The sequence below is a fragment of the Passer domesticus genome, chromosome 1 (genome assembly GCF_036417665.1).
Source record: "Passer domesticus isolate bPasDom1 chromosome 1, bPasDom1.hap1, whole genome shotgun sequence".
Taxonomy (NCBI): Eukaryota; Metazoa; Chordata; class Aves; order Passeriformes; family Passeridae; genus Passer; species Passer domesticus.
Genome location: NC_087474.1, coordinates 44,839,142 through 44,857,431, shown reverse-complemented (window position 1 = coordinate 44,857,431; position 18,290 = coordinate 44,839,142). Strand labels below are relative to the sequence as shown.

The following is an 18,290-nucleotide window of genomic DNA, read 5'->3' as shown; positions in this document are numbered from 1 at the left end:
TGTATACATATTTTTGTGTGCTTGTGTTTTTATTTATATATAGCTCATACACCATTCTGGTGGACTGTAGCAGGCACAAGGCCTGCACGGCCTCCTTGGCGATCAGAAGCCTGAACTAGGAAATGCCAAAGTCAGCATGACTAAGGCTTTAGAAGCCCCTCTCTTCCGTCTCTCGGACCCTGCTATCTCCCTGTAAGCCCACAGGTCACTTTCCCCTGACCCTTACTATTGGACAGTTTTCAAAACCCCTGTAGGGTATAAAAACCCCTAACTCTGCCCGGTTCGAGAGAGGAGAGCTGTCACTGGACCCTTCGCGGAGACCCTTCTTGCATTCCCTGCTGGGCTTCTGCCCTGAGGGTAATAGCCTGGCCATAGTGGACTTTGCATTCTCATCCCCTTTCCACACTGTCTTCCCCCAGATCCCTTGCTTTTCTTGGAGCAGATCTTCAAATCAGCCATGACACCTGACACCAGAACTAGAGAACAGAAAAAAACCCAGTAGTTACCGTGATACCCCTGGTCCTCCTCTCTTCCTTCTCCTGTGCATCAGCATCCACAACCACACATGGAGCTGCCACATGAGAGGTGAATACAGTCAAGCCATGCCAGCTGCTGCTGAGAGAGAGAAGGGCAGGCAGATCTACAGCCACAGGGGGTTGAAATGATCTCTCAGGATGGGCTAAATAAGGTAAAAATTGATTGTTTGGACAAAGAGAAGTAAAACCAGTGAGTTTTTCTTTCAGCACTCCAAGTGCTGAAGTATCACCTTTGGACCACATCATATCTGGTGGTCTGCACTCGTTTGGTCAATGTCCTCTGGTGGAGCAATGCTTTGAAGTTGGTAACAAAGGGAGAAGGCAGAGACAGCTGTTCACATCTTACCCTCCAGAGTGCAGGAGAAGTTTCCCACCTTATGCTTTTCTTTCCTGTGCTTTTGCCCAAGAATGTATCTCTGTGGGCATTTGTATTCTGACATGCCTGAGCTCTGTGAGTATGCTCTGTGAGTCACCCCCAAGATGGAAGATGGAGAGCTGAAATCAGCATGGGGCTGAGTCCAGTGCAGAAGCTCCATCCTACAAGAGGCTGTAGCTTGTGCAGATCCAGCACTGGGTGTATTATTTCAGCCTGGCTCAGAGCGCTACCAGGACAAGCTGAAAAAACCCCACTGTTTTTTTAGTCTAAGCCTCTTATAGAAACATGGTTTTCAGACATGTCTGGGTAACATCTGGAGTAGCTGGCCATGAGATTTCAAGGGAAATTATATTTTCTTGAAAGTGTGCTCCTTTTGGGTTTATTCTGATGCAAAACTGAGGAGTGGACTTTGTTCTCTGCTGAATGGGAGGGTGTTTGCAGCAACATTATGGACAACAATTGAGTTAGTCTCCATTTATAACATCTGAGAGTTGAATCTGGCCTGCAGTCGAGCCAGTAAGTCTCACGGGATCTTATGTACACTGTTTTGAAAACCTATTTTTTAAGGAAAACAAAGGAAGTTCCCGTAATTTGAAGCTCATAATGTTTGCAGTAATCCAGCTATACAAAACCAAATGCCCCCCAAGTAAAAGTCCATTAGGCAGCAAACAATAACTTTTTCCTGGTGCCCTGCTGCTCTGAAAGAAGGACCAGCCCTGTTTTCTTCAGGAGGGAGCACAGAGGGTCCAGTGCATGTAGACCTCACCAAGAATGGAAGAAGAGATGGCTGAAAGGAAGGCTGGGCTTGAGCTTGAGCAGATCCAAACTCTGCTCTCATGCAGGCTGCCTGGTTGAACTTGAGCATCACTTTGCTGCTCTTCCCATCTGTCAGATGGGATTACTGCTCCACTCAGGCACTACAGGGATGGGGGCCACGCAAGAGCCTGTAGCAAGATGAAGGCTTTCTGATCTTGCAGCTCCTGACATCTGTGCTGGTAACAAAAAGGCCACAGGTGTAGGTGGCTTTATGACGAGGAAACTGCATCGAGACCTGAAACAAACCAAGACCACTGGCTTCTTTGTCTTAATGAAAGCAGCTCAACAGAGAGCTATTTCCAACAGTTTTGATATGTGAATAGGAATCCTGATTCTCTGGGGGGTTAGGGTTATCATTTCCCATTAGTGTTCATGCTGCTCCCCAATAATACTTTCCCTTGTCTTTTGTTGTCTCTTCTTCCCCTTCCCCTTCAATTCCTTATTTCTGTTTCACTGTTCCTGCTTTTATTTTCTTCCATCCATCAGTTCTCAGAATTTTTTCAAAGCCAGACTAACTGTTAAATCACAGCCTTCTTTCACAAACCAACTCCTGATATGTGCTTATATTTTAACCCAAAATGTACTTTTCTCATCCCACCTCTCAGTGGCTGAAATAAGCAGAATGCCTGAACATACTGAGGAGTACATTTCTATTGCGTAAGGAAGGGAGAAAAAGAAAAATCCACAGCCCTGAGACTCCCAGGAGTACTGGGAGCTGGCAGCACTCCTTTTGCCCAGTTTTGCAGGTACCAAACTGCTGTTTTCTAATCCAGTAACTGGGTTTCCACTGATGTGAGAGTGTCTATATTCATACTGTAATCAACATCCACATCCTGGCCGTATTTTAAATTGGATTAGGGTGTGAGTTTCCTTCTCCTTTTACAATCAACATGAGCAAATGTTTTGTTTATCAAAGCAATCTGAGTGATGCATAATGGAAAGCATTAGATCTATCTGGAACACTTATAACCCTGGAGTAGGTGCGTTACAATAACGGGAAATCTATTCTGCTAAAAGCTTCCTTTGGGATCATTATCTAGAGACCTGCTAACCCTGCAATTGTTCCCACAGCCCCAGTACCTTCTTCAGAAACAAAATGAAGACCATAGCTGCCTGCTTGAGTATGAACAGCCCAGCTTGCTGGTGCACAGGTGGATGCAGCTCCCCATGTGGATGCAATGCTTTCCTCCCCAGGTGATGAGAAATTGTAGACTGAGTGCTTTGAATGGAGGTTTCCCCACTGCTGCAAATCTTTCTCATTTAAAACCCATGAGGGAAAGAGGTCCTCTGTGTCTGACAGCCTCCTTGACTTCTTTTTTACTAAACAGGAGAGTTTTATATATAAACCAAATGTATGCTTCCATTTCCAAAGAGTGAGGGCCTGATGTATATGTATAAATAAACGGTATCCATTTGTACAAAGTTGGATATTTACAGTGATATTTTCAATAAAATTGTTTTTTAAAAGTTGCTTGCTTTCTTCTCAAGGTTATTTACACATTTGATATAAGGAGAAGAAATATCTCTGGTATTTTCTGTGACTTTTTTTCTGAACTCAACAAATGGACACAAAATATCTCTGGTATTTTCTGTGACTTTTTTCTGAAGTTAACAAATTATTCCCCTATAACGACTTTTATAATGTTTATAACGTGCTTTATTCATCTGACTAATCTTGATATTTATAACATAATTCATGTCAACACACTCAGGCTTCTTCAGAAACTTGTTGCTGTGGCTGTTGTCATCAGCATGGTAAAGCAGAGCCACTCAGCCCAGGAGGGGACTGGACTTGGTAGGAGCAGGGGAGGGACTGAGCCTTGGCTTTGTCTCCAGCTGGTTGGAGACTGTCCCGTGGCTCAGCCCCTCAGGGTTACTGTGGAGGTCTCTTCTGGTCTGTCTTGGCTACAAGTGGACCATTAAATTATTATCACAGAAACCTCCTTTAGTTTATCTACTTATAGCAGCATTAAGCCTCTCTCAGCAGAGCTGTGGCACTCCCAACTACAAATGCAAAAATAATGATGAACCATAATGCAAAAAAAAAAAAAAAAAAGGACAACTAGCAGCAGGATGCTCAGACTTGCAAAAGAGATGATGCCTTGCAAGGCTGTCCTGCTGGTCTCCAATGATTAATCCCAGGAGGGACCTCAGTTAAATTGCATACACTTGGAAAGGCAGTGCATGGTGAACAGCAGTTGGAGGAGGTGGAATCAGAGGGGAAACACTTTATCAAGCGGATATTTGAGCATGTTAGCAATTGAAGGGAAAACAAAGGTAGGGCAGGTGAGTAATATCTGTGGAAAGGCAAAAATCTGTAGAGAATGAAAGGTAGGAAGGAAGCCAGGAGAGAGCTCTGTGCCAGGGGGGAAGGAGAAACTGGAGGCCTTGTGAGAGCTCAGCACTCTGCAGCCCTTGCTTCAAAGGCTGGCATGAACACGAAGTGGCTGCATGCCCCTGGGCTGGGATGGATTTGGGCAGTGGATTGCACTAACCACGGCAACTCACCAGCTGGAGCTGTAAGCATTGCTCCTTGCATGACTGCTGCACCTCCTGGTGCACTGCTCCTCTGGTAGAACCCATTTCAGCCTTTCCTCAAGCCTCCTAATGCAAGGCAAAGAAATTAAAACAATTTTGTAGCTGGCCTGGCTCTCTGACAGATCCTCCCACCACTTCAGTAGTACCCAAGGTTCACTAAGGTGGGGTATATGGCATTTCTGTGGGAATAATTTTGCAGAGATACTCTTCTGGAAAAGAGGTTTTCAGTGTGCAGAGGGAGGACTTTCCCCAAGCACAGGTCTTGTAGATTTCACACCAAAATAGTTTTTTGTTGGTGTAATTTTGGGGTTATATTATGTGATATTATATTTGTTGTATTATTATTGGACTGTTGTATTATATTTGGGTTTATAATATTTTTCAGTAATATCAAACATCTCACTGATTTAAAATCACACTTCAAATTCTCACAAAAAACAGGGCTGATAGCAAAAATTATGCTTCAGCTTTTAGGAAACCCTAATCCTTAGGTTTCAGGTTAGTGCAGTGACATTCGTTCCCAGGAGCTTTGGGCCACGATGAGAAGAAGTTTTACTGAGGACTGATAAAACATGAAAAAGCAATGAAGTGACTGTCTCAGAGACCCTGGGAATGCAGGTATGATTCTCCCTCTGATAAAGGCTGCATGCTGCTGCCAAAGAAATGATGATTTTTCTGAGCAAAGTAACCATCTACTGAAAGGAGCCAGGATGGCTCCAGGATGGCAGACCCATCTGCCACTGAGGTCAAAAGAAAAGCTCGCACTAAAGCTGGTCTTTGCAACGCAGTACCAGGAAAGTAATTTTTATTTCTCATTACTGCTGTGAACTGGATAAAGAAGCTCTTAAATGCCTATCAGAAGTATAAAAGAATTCTGTTTATCTGCTGGGAATGCATTAGAGAAAGGAAGATGTCAGAACCTGGAGGGAGTAATGTCTTTTATATAGCAATATAATGCAGAGGCCTGAATGCATCAGTTGCACTTGAATGACTGGAAAAAGATGTACAAATAATCAAGTCACAAGTTGATAACCATTTGAATTTTAAATACATTTGATGTAGATGTGCTGCCACACCTTTTATGCTCATTTGCTTGCAAATATGGGGGAAATCATGGTTTCCAAGTTCAAATAAATTCAGAAGAGAATTTTCAAAGTTCGTATGCCCAACTGTTCAAACAAACAAGCATTGCATTCAGGTTTATGAACATTTGTACTGGAAATGACTGCAGATGTATTCAACCAGCAAATAAAAATGACATAATTTGATTTATTTAACCAGCCACAAGAAAACAATGTGCATATTAATGAATGTGAATAATTACTCAAAATTAACATTCAATCTACAGAGCCCTAGGATCACTAAGCTGTAGCAAATAAACTTAACTAAGGAATAAATGCAAAAGAAATTTGTGATCCTCTGGCAGTTATTAAATAAATGGGAGCAAAGACTGCATTAATTGTATAAATTATTCATTTTTAATTATTTGTTCAACTGTGATAAGTATTGATAATAACTTTATGTCTCAGGGAGGGAAGAATGATGACAAAGAAACTTTGCTTATTCTCCTTAACAATGGTAAAGTAAACAAAATTGGAGAATGAACTGAAAAATCTGGGGGCGTTTTTAAGTGTGTTGGGGACATCTTGTTGTTCATTGTTTTTTCTTTTGTCTACCCTTGTGCACAGCACTGGTGACCCCTTTTTAACAGACATGCCTTTTGAAAACTTGACTGATTAAAATGTTGGTTGGAAGAAGAACTACCCAAAATAAAGGGAGCCTTGATGTAAAACTTAGATGACAAATAGCTAATACACTCTCTGGAGAAGGTGCATGCACATGTGGCTGCAGGTGAGGATTGCAGCACTCTGCTGAGCTGGTTTGATTCTCAGCAATGTCACAGCAGAAACATTGTGTGCTTTGGGGATCCACGAGCGTGTGGCAAAAAGAAATTAAAATTCTTCTACTTCTCAGCACGCGACCTGCAGCTTTTGATAGGTGCCAATACACAGCAGTGATTCCCGAGCTCCTGAGACCTCTTTCCTGAAGCAGATGTTGAATGCAGAGGGCAGCAGGCATGGTTATCTTGGAAGTGCCAGCACATCATCCTCCAGGTGTTTTCCCACCAGGACAGGCAAAACTTAATGACTTCCATGCCAGGTACTACTCCAAAGACAAAGCTGCAGATCTCCCCCTCGGGTTGTCTCTGGTATTTGCTTTGCGATCTGGTTCGATGAAATTTTCAAATAAGACAAACTTTATCAAAAATCTTGGTTCTGCTGCTTTAACCTGAGTTACTTTGTTTTACCTTGACTTACAACAGTGCTGCCCTGTCTCCTACCTTGCTCCCTGTCTCATATCACCTCTAGGACATATCTCCTTCTTGTTCCCTTTCTCCCATCTCCTTGAGAGCTTGTTGCCTTAAGCTTCTTGGCTCAGCAAACTGGGACACCTGAAAACTACATGGCATCAGCAACAGAAGGCAAAGAGCTTTCAGACTGCCAGAAATTTTGGAAAAACCTAGCCAGACAAACCACCCCCATTTTATTTCTAGTTTGTGCTCTGAAGCATATGAACCACAGAGTTTTTTGAAAAAAGAAATGCTTTCCATATTTTTTTTACCAGCAACAAAACGATGAGTTTATTGAATCGGTTAAATCAATTTGGCTAGAATGTACTTAAGGAATTCAGGATTAATTAAATAGCATGAAAATTTCAGGACCAGGACTATGACAGCCTTACAAACAATCAAAAACCATTTTCAAGAGAGAAGAATTAAACAATCTTAACCAGAAAGTGCCATTCCCAATCTACAATGGGTGCAAATTATATATTCCATTAAATGCCATGTATGATATGTACCTCCCACGGTGCAGAGCTGTTTTCTCGAATGATGGTGATGATGATGATTTTATTTCTGTGCAATTATATTTTCATATATTGTGTTGGACCTTGGCAGATCCAGCATGAGTTTTATGTTACCTGTATGAGGTGTCTGCAAAGGAACAAATGTCCCAGTGAACTGCTGGGCACTAATAAGGTTTCTCTATGTGTAGCTATTGTCTATTGAGAAATGAGAAAATGACTTTCCATTTCACACAGTTTCCCTCTGAAATGAACTAACCATCACTTTATCCAAGTTATTGCTCTGCTGAAATAACCCGAGGGCCATTCAGCCTCCACACAGCGAATGGCGGCACTCAGCAAAGCAATCAGTTTGAATCTCCCCTACAGTCTCTGTTCGCTTCCAAGAAGCCTGCGGGCCTCGCCTGTATCCCGGGAACAGCGCGTAAGGAATCCGGCGGGATCGGGAGATGCCTCTGGCGATGTGAAGGATGCTGTAAGCTGCGCCATCTTGTGTAGCTGCAAAAAAAGCCATCCGACAGCAGAAGATACTCAAGAATATTTCAGGAGGCAGTTAGCATCCATGTACCAAGTGCTCCAGAGTGGCTAAGCTTTAGGAAGTCTCCTTAGGATTTTCAGCTGAGTTTGCATCCCAGCTCTAAAGGCAGGAAGTTTTTCTACATTTGCTGCATAATGCTGGGAAGGAGGGGACAGCAAAGGTGCAAAGGTGAGTCAATTCCCCATTTCTCTCTTCAAACCTGCACCAAAGGCCTCTGTTTTGAATGTGTTATAGAATCAAATGTGCAGAATTTGAAGTCAAGAAAGTTTAAGCACCTAAGCAGGGGGCAGGTATAAAATATCGTGCTAGGTAGGATCTGTCTCTGCTCTCTTCCACAAATGTGAATCCCCTGACGTACAAAGCCGACAGAGGGCTCGATGTCCCAGCAGGGGAGGGATTCGTGCAGATCTCTGCAGCAGTGACATTTGCGTCCAGCTGGCTCTACCTGTGTAGAACAGCAGGAATATTTGACAGCACAAAGGAAGAGTCAGACAAAATCGAGCAAGGAAAATAATAGCATTGAAAGCATACACGAGAGGCTTATGCCATGTCCTGTTATAGAAGTTAATGGAGACATTCTGCACCTACTTTTCTGAAAGTGCTTCTCTGAGATGGAAGATGTGAATTCATGTTTTGCTAAATGTGGAGTGAGAGCCAACTGACTTTCACAATTAATTAATGATACAGATGCAGTGTCCTAAAGAATGCGCTCCCTCTCTCCTCCTGTTTTATACAGAGCTTTTCTAGGAGGAAGAGATAGCAGGCTCAAATGAGTCTGTAGGGGCTCATTTGAGAGGGCTTGGTGCCGTCTGCTGAGCTTGAATGCACAGGCAGGGATCAGAAAAGAAAAAGATGTTGAGCCTTTTAAGGCAGAAGGATCTTACATTGCCTCCTGTTGCCAGCATGTTCTCCTTGTCCAATAAATTGGACATTTGTAAAGTAATTTTTCACTGAGTCTATGCTTCTCCTAAGGATGATATGTCTTTTTAGTGTAAAGTAGATGTTTTTTGAAGTCCAGATCTGAAATCCTAGGGAGAAAATCTTTTTGCTGAAAACATTATTTGCTCTTGGAAAAACCAGCATATGTGCCAGGTAAATACATTCTGTGGTATTTTTATAATGACTACAGGCAATGTGTGGCAATTATTTTCTGAGAAATGCTGATTTTCGAGTACGTGCCTTTCACTTGAGTTTTGGTCTTTAATGAGATGAGCTTTGGGATCTGTGAATGTGTCACCTCTGGAAGAAGTACAGCACAGTGCATTTTGAAGTTAGTACCCAAAGGAGCAGTGGATAAGCTGTAGACACAAAAATAGAGCTAGACCTCACCCCAGGCTTGTATGTTACCAGGTTCTACAGAAAGTTTCTGCTGGCTTTTGTGACAACTGAATCTAACTGCAGACTTTGGTTAAAACAAAACTTTAACACTTCACGTTAGCCTGTTGGGCAGAATCTCACTCTTTTTTTTTGGATACGTTCTGCATAACTTAAAATAGCTTCAGCATATGCTCACTTCTTTCTCATTAAACATTTCCAAGAAAGTCTTAGCAGTCTTACATGTGAAATAAGAAGTTTAGCTTTCGTTTCCTGGAGAACATGCAGCAATTGAACCTGTAACAGCACCACTAAATCTCATTTAAATCCACAATTGTCTTTAATCCCTACCTAGTCCATTTTTTTCCCCATGTCCACCAGAGATGGCAAATATTTTGCAAGAATAGGACGAGGTATGAGTGACAACTGAAAATCTTAGGATGCAAGCTCCCTGCTTAATCCATGTCTTTGTGAATTGGATCATTTCAGTACGTAACACAACCCTCTTAAAAGCAGAATATCATGCAGTAGGCACCTGGCTCACTTCCATAACAAAACAACAGAGACCTTTATGAAGGCATGGGAATGCTAAACCCTCTGCACAGCCCAAGGAGGAAACATCAATGTCTCAAGCTCTTTTTGGCTTTACCATGTTTTTATCAATATAGCTGATAATTCAGGCACATCAGTAATAGTTCCCATCTATAAAGGAACTATTCCATACGTTCCATGGGGAAGTGTTGGTTTCCCCTTGGAGTTCCTCATGTAACTCAGGCTGTCTCTGCTAAGCACACATACAGGCATATGTGCCATTTGGTCGTGGTATTCTATCCTACGAGTTGTTTACCACACATGCTATTTATAACTTTTCTTATCAGAGCTTGAACATCTGTACCAGAGATGTCTGTACAAAGTGACAGAGATCCATACAGTATGCAACAAATAACCAGAGCTTACATGATGAAGAATGTTCCTGCTGTTAAGCTGGTTTGTTAGGGTTTCACTTAGCGACAGATAAAGATGATGGAATACGAATTCTCCCTGACAAAAAATTGGGTTTCTTCCCAGCAGCGCAGAAATGCCTGAGCCTCAAGACTCTCTGCTGTCTCCTTTGCCTGTCTGGGTGATCTGTGATTGATGCCTTGGGAGGCTGCCTAGAACAGAGGCTAGGCAGTGTTAAAGGAATAAAGTAAGTATTTATTAAAAGGCCTTTAAAGCATACACCTTGGGCAGTACAAGAGACTGGCTGTGGATCTACCCAAGATGGATCCAAGATGGACAGCCAATCATGAGTTTTCACACTTTAATAAGTTTTGGCCCATTTATATATTTGGGTTAGTTGTCCAATTACAGCTTCGGGTTATGAAGTCCCATCCTCTCAGATTGCTCTCCTCAATTTGCTGTTGTTGACACTTTTTGGGCCCGAAGCTGCAATGGTGTCCTTTGTTCTCAGGCTGGAAAAGGATTGTTTTGTCCAACTAAACTGTGAAGAGAACTTGCTAACACTTTATATGAAGTTCACATTAATTCAGTATTAATTCATATTAATGAATTACAGAATCTGGAAAACACGAAAGCTAAAACTTAAGGCATCATGATGAGCACTCCCTTCCTATGCAAGCAAGTCACTCCTTTCAGGCCACTGTGTCTCATGTGGGAAGGTAATACTTTTTTTTTTGCTGAACCACCCCTGACTACCATTTGGGAGCAGATGGATACAAAAGAGCCAAACAGGCACTCTGGGTTGCTGGTATGTTTTTTTCCTACCCCTGCATTTAGCATAGCACAAGAAGTGGGAAAAGCAGCCCCTCATGAAGTCCTGCTTGTTTCCCTTCCTGAGTAAATTCCCTTTCAACTATAACCAAGAAGAAAACAGTAACTTTATCCCAAGGATACATGAAAACCTAGCCGGGAGGGGGGGGGGGGGGCAGCAATTTCTCTCCCATTCTACTGTAACAGCACCACATCCTTCACAGCCAGTTTCACAGGAAAATTACAAGCTGTTTATTGAAGCACGCTCGGGGATAAATCCCGCTCCTCTTCTTTACGTGAATGAGCGAGCCTTATTGCATGAGAAGTGTGGCCAGGGGCAGAACTGGCTCACAGCCTGTGCCCCACCTCCCCCTGGCTCAGGGCACAGCTTTTCGCATCCCTCTCCGCTCTGCCGCTCCATCCAGCCCCGCTTGTGACGTCTCAGGCAAAGGGCAAAAGATGACAGGATAAGACCTTTCATGTATACGAGTTGCAATCTTTGCAGAAGTCTGATTGTCTCATCATTTTCACATCAAGGCTATGATGAGGAAAAAGCCCCATGGTAACTAATCAACGGGAGAGTAACCACTCAGCTCCGGGGCTGTTTGTTTTGTGGCATAAAATCATTGAATAAGCAGTAACAAATGTTTCTGCACTCCCTGTGCAGACCTGCCAAGTCAATTCGGAGATATCAACAAGAACACTTTAAATGTTTTGGCAAGAGAAAATTTCTATAAGCCATTGAGGTGCTTCGTGCATGTATTTTCAGGTAACAAGCCTTGGCTCAAAGCCCTGCATTTAAGCATCGCTGAATACCACTCCTATTCAAAAACTAATCAGAATCAGCATTCAAGTGCTGTAAGCACTATGTTTCCTACAATTCATCTAACCACCATGAATAACTTGGAAATAATTAAGCTTTTGACCAAAATTAAGTGCTGCATAATTTCAGTCTATAGACTTGATTTGTTGAGTCCAAAATGTTCCACGGATCATTATTATAGCTGGACACATTTTTTAAAATTAATGATCAATATTTTATGTATTATGACAGATCATGAAGAGTTATATTGCTCATTTAGCTTCATGTGTATCCTTGATAAACACTGTAATAGAATAGCTCCCAAACACACCTCCAACTCAGGGAACTTCTTCTGATCCTATATGGATAGCAATGCAAATAATTCTGTTTCATTGTGGAAAATTCCATTTTATCCTGCAGAGATGGACTTAATCCTATGTCCAGAGGGTTGAGTGGACTAGATCCAGTGTCAGTACAACACCGATCATGCTGATAACATAATTATCTGAGTACATAGCTACATTAATCAGAAGGGTCCTGACTCTAATGCACTTTGGCCTTTATGTTTGTTGCTCTCCCTTGCTCCTCCTGAGTCACTTGCTTCCCCCAAGAAGTGACTCACCAGACCTGGTCAGGGGTGCAGGGGCAGACTTAGCCTGTGGAACCACTTCAGCAGAAGAAATGCTTTGGCAGGAGAACTGCTTTAAGAAGTTATCAAGGGAATGAAATGTGCTCATATGGCTCACATTTTCACAAATACGTAAAAGACCATGTGGAGCTGTATGCCTGGCAGGCAGTAAAAATCCCATCTCCTTCCTTCCATATTTGTTGAGAAAGTCATGAGCCTTCAACTCCTTCTTCTCCACACAGCTGGCATGCACAACAGAGAGAAGCTGCATCCTACAAGTGCTGAGACAGATGTGCTGTATTGCTGCAGCTGGATGTTCCTGCTAGGATTGAAGCAGAGGAAACTCTGTCTTTGGTTCTCTTGAACAGAAATGAGAAAACATAAAAAGCTCTCACATATTTTCCTTAATATTAGGAAAGCTAATATTTCTTTAATATTAGCTCTGTCTTATTTAGTTTGCTAAGGTGATGCAACTACACTACAAGGGGAATCCATCACTTTCATTAAGCATGGTAAGTAAAACTAACTCAAAAAATAAATAGACTATTACATATTTCCGAGCCTACCTCAGGAGATAGCACATTCATTATATTCCAATAAGCCCCAGATAGAGATAAAAATACACCAAAAATTTGCTAGGGTTGAAAAATGCCTTTTTTCCCTGCGCTCTTGCAGGAGATGCTGTACTTTTCACCATTTCCCTGCCATAGTGAGCTGATCTTCCAGCCCAGAAAAGGAGATGTTGTGCATCGTTGCTGTTCTCAGCAGCAGCAGAAGCAAGGAGCCAGCACAGAGCAATTTCCCCAGCACTTCAGCACCCAGTGATGTGTAGCTGCACTCACCCCTGTCCAGTGTGTACAGGCACCAGCAGCCCGGGTTCTGCTCCCTCTGACACATCCTCTTCTCCATTACGGGCTTGTCTCACCTTTGGTTCATGCATTTCCAAGCTCTGTGGAGCAAGGCTCAGTCTCAGAGCTGGCACAGTGACCAGGCTCAAGCTCTCCATGTTAAGTTAGGTCTTTAGTCACAACCATGGTGTAAGGTCATAAATCATCTGCTTGACCTGATCTTAACAGAGGAGATGAAATACTTGCAAATTCAGCTGGAACACTCTGTGAGTGCCCTAATTCTCACCAGCATGGGGTACTCTTTGGGCAGCTGGATGAGAATTTCAGCCAGTACAGCTGGCTGAAAGCTGCTTTGGTTTACCCAGTGAAAGCAAATACTATCTCATACAGCAGCTGTGTTTCAAGCACGATGAACTGCATCTTGATTGCTCTCTTTGAGTCTGCATTGGCTCCTCTTCCACCTGCCTCATGGACATCTGCACTGAATACACGTCCCGTCAGCTCAGGATTCACCAAGCTTGTTCTGGGGCTGAGAGCCAGAGCACAGTAGAAAGTACCATCCTAAAAATTACTCAAGTGAACATTCTCTCACAAAAGAGACAAAAAATACCTCTTTTTTTCTCTCAGTGTGAGGTGATTGAATATTTTCTCAGCAGAATTTTCCCCAGGTTGACCATAAGAGTCTATGCCCGTGTGCCTTTATAATAATTGCTTTATGATTATTACTTTAATGATTTCTTTCTTGGTGAAACAAGTATGGAGTGGAATCTCTTACTGACAACAATTGGTAGGGACAACACTGTCTCAGTCTTTGAGGTGTTTATTTAGCTGTTGCACACACTGGAAGTGGGAAGGAAGCTGAAGTGGGAGGTTTGCTCCTCAAAAGCAGTATAGTTCAGAATTCATGTGCTTCTCTTTATAGCTTTTCAGTATTTTCTTGCAACTTGTTTTGTGTAATTTATAGGGCATTTCAAGGCAAATGATATGATTCCATACTCAAAGGAAAGGTGTATTTCCTATAAACAAAGGACAGGAATGTTTTTGATTAACCAGCATATACATGTTTTTTTCTTATTTTATCCCATTTTTTCCTCTTCCCTGGACTCCCTTGTTAAATTCACATGTCCATGATGATTAATCCCAGAAGTGTGTTGACATCACTGTGGTGAGCCAGTCAGCAAAGCTCACCAGTGAAATGCAGTATATGGCACACGTGAAATGGCTGCTACAACACCCTTCAACACTTGCAGAAGAAGAATACCATAAAAACAGCAAATAATGTTAACAAGGATTAAACTGTATTATTTTTACACCGTTTCCAGCTGGACCAGGGCATTTTGCATTAAGCTAATGAGAGGTGAAAGCCAAATTAGACATTCTTGATGGAGCTTTCATTGTGTGTGGGCGCACGCTAACTGCAGATGCAATTATTTTTCAACCCGTGGGAGCTTCAATCCACTTGCACAACACGTCAAGCTGATCCAGTAACTCTGGCCCCCAAATCTGACCCAGCTGATTCCTGTTCTTTTCTGGGAAATGACTCTAGAGCAGGGAGGAAGAATGTAAAATGATACGTGCTTCTCTTGCTTGCCTCCAGCCTTAGAGGATAGGTTTGCTTACAACGCTTTCACATTTATCCTACATTAGGACTAAAAATCAAGATCTTCCCATCACTGCCAATATAGAGGCAGAACCAAAAAGAGAGAAAAACCAGAAATGTTTTAGGCAACAAAACAAACAAACAAACAAACAAAAAATCAAGATGGAACAATTACAAAGAAATTATTTGTCTTCAATAAAAAGACAGACTTAGGGAATTGTTTATCAGTTGCAATAGCCAAAATAGACATGTGGATGAATTGACAGGTTCACAGGAGTGTTTACCTTCTCAAAAAAATACACTGAAGTAAAAGTTGATAATTATGTCAGGGGAAAGTTTCGTTAAAAGGTACATGAAAGGAGAAGTGTCTCTTACTCTTCAAATTTTTCTTCTTTCTTCATCTTCAAAACAAAGGTGAAGCAATAGCAAAGCAGATTAAGTTACTTTTATACTTGGGAGATCAAGTCTTGTCATTAGAGTGACAGTTCTTCACCTACGGCCCTCACTTTTTGCAGAGGGGAAAAGTCTGATTTTAGCAGGGTGCCTATCTAACAGCATTCACCTTCAGAGCATGCTGTCCTACCTCCTAGGTGCTCGGGTAGCATCACATAGGATGATGCACCTCCATTTGAACTGTACTCTGAGGATCAGGGTGTTTTGGGGTAGAGGTGTTGGATTTGTGTGGCAAGGATTTGGTAGCAGGGATAGCTTCTCTGAGAAGTTGCTTGAAGCCAATGCCAGCCAGTTCCAACACAGACCCAGCACTGGCCAAGGCTGAGTCCTTCAGTGACAGTGGTAGCACCTCTGGGATAACATGTATAAGAAGAGGAAAAGAAGAACCTGCAGAACATCATCAGAGAGAGCAGTGAGAATATGTGAGAGAAATAACGCTGCAGTCACCAAGATCAGTGCAGAAGGAGGGGCAGCAGGTGCTCCAGGCACCAGAGCAGAGATTCCCCTGGTGCAGACCATGGTGAGGCACCTGTGCCCCTCCAGCCCATGGAGGTCCATGGCGGAGCAGAGATGCACTTGCAGCCTGTGGAGGGACCCACACTGGAGCAAGGGGAGTGTGCCCAAAGGAGACCCTTGTGGGAAACCCATGCTGGGGCAGGCTCCTGGTGGGATCTGTGGACCCATGGAGAGAGGAGCCCATGCTGGAGCAGGTTTGCTGGCAGGTCTTGTAACCCTGCAGGGACCCACACTACAACAGTCTGGTCCTGAGGGGCTGGAGGGGACCCATGATGGAGCACTTAATGAAGAACTCACCTGATGGGAGGGACTCATGATGAAGAAGTTTGTGGAAAACTGTCTTGCATGACAGGCACCCCATGCTGGAGCAGGGGAAGAGCACAATGAGAAAGAGCAGCATAGACAACATGTGATGAGCTGAACTACAACCCCCACTCCCCATCCCCACGCACCACTCAGGGGGAAAGAAGGTAGAGAAAATTGGCAGTGAAGTTGAGCCCAGGAAGGAAGGAGGGATGGGAAGGTGTGATTTATGATTTGAGTCTATTTCTCATAATCCTGTTTTGTCTTTCACTCTATTATCTCTCCCCTGCCCAGCTGATGGAATGGCTTTGGGCATCCAGCATTCAGCCAGGGTCAGCCTGCCACACACATGGGACAACTCTGTAACCAACTCTGCCAGCCCTGATGCTATAGCATCCTGGCATGTCTAGAAAAAATGTATGATGCAGGTTGACCCCTTCACTGTTGCTGATCAGCCACCAGGACTGCTGCCACTGTGAGGAAGCAGACTGTGCAAGCCTTAATGAAGTAATTGGAAAATGCCTTCACTTTGTGATGGTGATTTTTCCTCCACAAAATTATATGTATAGACAGTCAATGTTTTTCATCTTGAAGCGGTTGTTTCTGTGTGCTTTCCCATGCCAAGTATTTTAAATATCTCAATCCAGCTATCTACACTGTTTATGCAAGAGTAGATGTCCAAATCTACTAGGAAGTGACTCTCATATTTGGCCAGCCCATCATATGCAGCTCCCTGGACCCTGTGGGGGAGGAGTACTTATTCTCTTATCACACCAGGAAAGTTGTACAGACTTGTCCCCCAGCACATCAGCTCCAAATCACAGAGAACTGAACTTAGCTGTCTCACCGAGATGATGTTAGCCTGGCCAGCAAATGTTCATAGAGCTTACAAAGGGATTAGATGGTGATGTTCCTGTTTGGAAATTCTGGCAAACCACTGGGAAGACTGAGGACAACATAAGAGCAGCCAGACAGTGGGCGGTTTCTGGTTCTGTGTTCCTGCATCAGAATTACAAATGACAGAGTAGTGTTAAGGTTTGTAACGGACATAAACACACAACCATTTTAGGAAGTCTAACTTCTTAGGAAGTCTAAGCTTTTTCCATGTTTAGATATTGGGGAGAAAAAAGAGAGAAGAAGAACTTAAGGGTAATATAAAGCTGAGATAAGAATTACTTTTAGTGGGGAAATACTGAACTTTATGAAGATGGGAAGTCTGATAGGACATTTAACATAAATTAAATACTTTCCTTGTTCTCCAGTGGAAGAAAATAAAAACTCCAGACCTCCCTATTTCCTTAAATTAATGAAGGCATCAGATCTGATTTGAGCCCCTCAGAATCTCTTTATTCCTGCTCATGTGAATGTAAAACTCCTGTTTATTCATTTCTCTGCAGTCATGTAACCACTTAATTACTTTCTTATTAGCACTATCCTTCTCTAAAGGCTGTTGTGTTTTTCTAGATAGATTTTCTTTAAATTGCATATTCTTTGTTAAGATGAGTAGAAAAGCCATACTATGCAGAAGATCACTGAAAAATAGATTTATTTATAAAAGAGGTGTAAAGATCTCCCTGGAGAGCCGAGTGTTCTGACTGCCAGCTGAAATCAGCAAGAGCAGAGCCGTCTCCAAAGCCAGCCTCAAATCTGTAACAGGCTGGGAATTTCCGATCTCATTAGGACTTCTCTCCTTCTTTCAACATGAATATTCTTGTGTACATTCCCATTCCCATACATTGCTATAATAGCCAGGTGCTGCTGTGGGCTAGTATAAATCTGCTGGGGTTTTGTAATGATATTGCCAAAGAAACAAATGCTCCAAAGCAACTGCATGGGATTACTGGGAGATGAGCTGTCTGACATTAGTAAGGAATTTAGTCACTGGGCAAACATCTACTCCCGACTATGTCACGGTGGTTTCTGCTCAGTTTTCCCTTGCAAAGTTCCCAGATATTTAACAAGCAGGATACAAACTGCTGTTCACTGGGAGGAACCTGCTTCTGTCTGAAACGGGGCACTTCCAAACACAGAATGGTTTGGATTGGAAGGGACCTTTAAAGGCCATCAAGTCCAAACCCCTTGCAAAGAGCAGTGACATCTTCAAATAGATCAGTTTGCTCCGAGCCTTGTCCAGCCTGTCTGTGAATGCTCCCAGGGATGGGGCATCCACCACTTCTCTGGGCAACCTCTGCCCAGTGGTTGACCACTGTCAGCACAAAACATTTCTTCCTAATATCTCGGCAGAATCTGTCAAAGTGGTTTAAAATCATTACCCCTCGTCTGGGAAAAAAAGTCCGGCCCCAACTTTAAGCTCCCTTTAGGCACTGAAGCTCAGAGATGCTGTGGCAGGCAAGGGGCCCTTTACGCGGTAACACCTCCGAGGGGGAGAGGGCAGCTCGGTGACC

General features: G+C 42.9%; 3 long non-coding RNA genes across 3 annotated transcripts in view; 2 read left to right on the top strand and 1 right to left on the bottom strand.

Annotated features, from left to right (window-relative positions):
* LOC135299113 (uncharacterized) overlaps positions 1 to 3,134 on the top strand; it is a 37,198-nt gene extending 34,064 nt beyond the window's left edge. The window contains exon 3 of the long non-coding RNA XR_010361165.1: positions 420 to 3,134. This is a non-coding gene — a long non-coding RNA (uncharacterized LOC135299113). The remainder of the gene's footprint in view (positions 1 to 419) is intronic.
* Positions 3,135 to 7,702: 4,568 nt separating this feature from the next.
* Positions 7,703 to 16,267, top strand: LOC135299087 (uncharacterized). Its single transcript, XR_010361143.1, has 4 exons — positions 7,703 to 7,837; positions 10,055 to 10,172; positions 12,621 to 12,677; positions 16,180 to 16,267. It is a non-coding gene; the product is annotated as an uncharacterized LOC135299087 (long non-coding RNA).
* Positions 10,985 to 18,290, bottom strand: LOC135299085 (uncharacterized). The gene is made up of 4 exons (XR_010361137.1): positions 16,733 to 18,290; positions 15,880 to 15,944; positions 13,008 to 15,453; positions 10,985 to 12,487 (listed from the first exon to the last, which is right to left on the bottom strand). It is a non-coding gene; the product is annotated as an uncharacterized LOC135299085 (long non-coding RNA).